The sequence below is a fragment of the Primulina huaijiensis genome, chromosome 6 (assembly GCF_012295235.1).
Source record: "Primulina huaijiensis isolate GDHJ02 chromosome 6, ASM1229523v2, whole genome shotgun sequence".
NCBI lineage: Eukaryota > Viridiplantae > Streptophyta > Magnoliopsida > Lamiales > Gesneriaceae > Primulina > Primulina huaijiensis.
The window spans coordinates 4,730,714-4,734,952 of record NC_133311.1 but is presented as its reverse complement, the minus strand read 5'-3'; the positions used below and the strand labels follow the sequence as shown (position 1 = coordinate 4,734,952).

Sequence of the window (4,239 nt, the reverse complement as noted above, 5' to 3'; positions counted from 1 at the left end):
TTTTCTTTTGCACGTTGAACATACTTACAAGGCGTTGAAGGATTCGTTGGATCTCGCTTGGGGCCACTGCTGCACATACTAACACAGTTACATGCACTTAATTTTCATAACTTAGATTTAATAGTCATGCTCACATCCCAAAGTAACAATTGACTTATGACGTTCTAAATCACTCGAGACTTGACCTCTTCTAATCATCGTACTAACCCATGACATCGAACCTTGAAACAAACTCTATATGAAGTGTGAACATTTCCCCAAACATGGAAGACATGGACCTAAAAATAGTGGTTTAAAAGTCATGGACAAGCGCCTAGGTGCTAGGCTCTAGCGCCGCGACCCTAGCGCTGCAGTGCCACAATGGCAGCGCCGCGGCGCTAGTGCTGCGCAGAATTGGGTGCTGCGGTGCTCCGGCAGAGCGCTGCGGCGCTAACCCTACGCACACTCACACATTGAATGTATTTTTGATGAAATTTCTATGCCACGCTCAAATGACTCGAACCGAAGCAACGAGACTCATCCTAGGACGATATGGCAATGATTCAACTCACACAAACGTCCCAAAACAACGACGCACAACATACAACACAACACAACACATGAACACGAACTTTTGACACCAAAACGCTTCCTACGACTTCTAATGCAACCAAGTGCCTAACTGATGAAACTTAAAATTAATAATTTATTATATGTTAAAACCTATATTTTAAAATTTAAGTTTCATTAAAATTATAAAGTTATGTTATTTTAGTATTGTGTGCTTATATTTAAATGTCTTACTAAATATGTTTTATTTTCAGGTTTTCTACGTGTTAGTAAAATAATGATAACTCAAGCTAAAAAACCCAAATGGAGGTGATTCAAATATGTTTGGAATCCTTGAGAAATTATCTACAACTTTGCAGAAGACATGATTGCTTAAAAAGTTGGTTAAGATGATCAAATTGTGAAAATATCAAAAGGAGGACAAATTTACTTTCACCATGACCAGCATATAGTAAAAAAATCATAACTATTTCAATAGTTAACCAAATGAGGTGAACCAAGTAGCCAAATTCATCTACATACAATTTCCCACATGTTTGCTGTTTTGATCAGGTCATGGAACAAAGCATTGAAAGAAGAGACATGGAATTGAAGTTGGAGGAGACAAAGACTACTATTACAACTACATGGCATTAATAAAATTTTTGACCCTTTCTCTCATTTGGCCTATAAATAGAGGCCTTGTGCTAGCTTGAGAATCATTCTATCTCATTGTAAAATATAGTGTGAGTGTGTATAAAAGTTCTAAGTTCCAATATATTTTTCATTTTCCAAATTATGAGTGATGTTTTTAGTGTTGATCAAAAGTAAGTTCATGGAAAGCTAAATCTATTATGTCAAGGTGAAGAGGATGAATTCTTGGTGAAGTAAGATTGTTTATATTTTGTATATTCTTTCTTTATTTCTTTTCATTTTGCTAATTTCTTTTTATTGTAGGTATAAAAATGAATTATTTGTTGTTATCAATTTACATCAAATGCTTGATACCATTGAAGTGGTTATCTTGATTTGTTGTTTAATTTTGATACAATAAATATTTCATCAATTATTATTGTTATATTATACATATATATATATATATATATATATAATTATATCATATATTTAATTTAGACGATAGCGTGGCTCTGCCGATTGTTCTAAATGAAATATTATGATATCTAACAATCTAACATTTACTTTATCGCAACTAACTTTTACTTTCCGCATCTAACATTTACTTTATCGCAACTAACTTTTACTTTCCGCATCTAACATTTACTTTATCGCAACTAACTTTTACTTTCCGCATCTAACATTTACTTTATCGCAACTAACTTTTACTTTCCGCATCTAACATTTACTTTATCGCAACTAACTTTTACTTTCCGCATCTAACATTTACTTTATCGCAACTAACTTTTACTTTCCGCATCTAACATTTACTTTATCGCAACTAACTTTTACTTTCCGCATCTAACTTTTACTTTATCGCAACTAACTTTTACTTTCCGCATCTAACTTTTACTTTATCGCAACTAACTTTTACTTTCCGCATCTAACTTTTACTTTATCGCAACTAACTTTTACTTTCCGCATCTAACTTTTACTTTATCGCAACTAACTTTTACTTTCCGCATCTAACTTTTACTTTATCGCAACTAACTTTTACTTTCCGCATCTAACTTTTACTTTATCGCAACTAACTTTTACTTTCCGCATCTAACTTTTACTTTATCGCAACTAACTTTTACTTTCCGCATCTAACTTTTAATTTATCGCAACTAACTTTTACTTTCCGCATCTAACATTTACTTTATCGCAACTAACTTTTACTTTCCGCATCTAACTTTTACTTTATCGCAACTAACTTTTACTTTCCGCATCTAACTTTTACTTTCTCGCAACTAACTTTTACTTTCCCGCAACTAACTTATTAAATCATATATTTCATTTAGGCAATAGCGTGGCTCTGCCGGTTGTTCTAAATGAAATATAATGATTTAATTTAACATTTATTTTATGCAGTTATATATTTATATAGTTATATATATAATCATAGGTACCATATATAAAATATCGGTGAATTCGGTATTTTCTATAGTGGGAACTATATTATATTAGGTGTGTGTTTAAATATTTTTATTTTCTTGGAACCATTATTTATGGTGGTTTCCTTTGTTTTACTTTTAGTTAAACAATATTGCATAAACCAAGAATAAATCCTCGAGCCTTGACAAAATTTATAATTTGTAAACTTCGTTCTTGCATTTGGTAATCTATAAATTAATAAATTTAAACTTAAAATAACCTCTCTGTGGATCGATCTCGTACTTACGAAATATATTACTTGCAGACAACCTACACTTGGGTGAATTATAATTTAAGTAGTAGCAAGTTTTTGGCGCCGTTGCCGGGGAGGTATAAATTAAGTTTATATTTGTTAATTATGTTTTATTTATAAGTATTGTGTTGTTTTTTTTTTTTGAGTATTTGGAGTCGAAAAAAAAGTGATAGAATTAATCGAGTATCTGAAAATAATTTAAACATGGATGATAATTCAAATAATCAAGATAATGATAACAATAATAACAATAATAATAATAATAATCAAGAACATGATCAATTAAGAACACTTAGGCACCATATGAACCCTATTAGAACTAGTGCCCCATCTTGTTTAGTTTTTCCTCCTGATGCATCTAATTTCAACTTTAAACCTCAAATTATTCAACTTTTACCAAATTTTCATGGCTTAGATTCTGAAAATCCATATTTACATCTAAGAGAATTTGAGGAAGTTTGTAACACTTATAATGATCAAAATTGTAGCATGGATATAGTTCGATTAAAGCTTTTCCCTTTTTCTTTAAAAGATAAAGCTAAAACATGGCTACAAAATTTGAGATCAAGTTCAATAAGATCATGGGAAGAAATGCAACAACAATTTCTCAAAAAGTTTTTTCCTTCCCATAGAACAAACTCTTTTAAAAGACAAATTACTACTTTTTCTCAAAAACAAGGAGAAACATTTTATCAATGTTGGGATAGATATAAAGAATTACTTAATACATGCCCACATCATGGTTTTGAAACATGGAGAATAGTTTCTCACTTTTATGAAGGTCTAATACCTAAAGATAGGCAAATGATAGAATTCATGTGTAATGGAACTTTTGAAGATAAAAACCCAAATGAAGCTATGGAGTATTTGGATTCATTAGCAGAAAATGCTCAAAATTGGGATAATATAGGCACAATAGAACCACCAACAACTAAAATCAATAATTCAACAAATGGGGGTGGTATCTATAATCTTAAAGATGATATAGATATTCAAGCTAAACTTGCATCTTTAGCAAGAAAAATTGAGTTATTAGAAATGAAAAAGAGTGGTCAATTAAAAAGTATTCAAGAAATTGTTTGTCATATATGTGATACACATGATCATGCTACAAAAAATTGTCCAACATTACCTTCATTTAAAGAATGTCTCCATGAACAAGCAAATTATGTTAACAATTATAAAAAACCAATATTAGATTCTTTTTCAACATCATATAATCCTGGATGGAAAAATCATCCTAATTTTAGTTGGAGGAATGATAATAATGCACAACCCTCACAAAAATATTTTCAAAATAACCAAAATCATCAAGGTTATATTCCTTATGTTGCACCTCCAAGAAAAAACTTGAAGATGTAATTCAT

The 4,239-nt window shown here is 30.9% G+C and overlaps 1 non-coding gene across 1 annotated transcript; it reads right to left on the bottom strand.

Moving 5' to 3' along the window:
- Nucleotides 1-3,507: 3,507 nt before the first annotated feature.
- LOC140980023 (small nucleolar RNA R71) lies at nt 3,508-3,618 on the bottom strand. The gene has a single exon (XR_012175854.1). It is a non-coding gene; the product is annotated as a small nucleolar RNA R71 (small nucleolar RNA).
- Between the last annotated feature and the right edge of the window lie 621 nt (nt 3,619-4,239).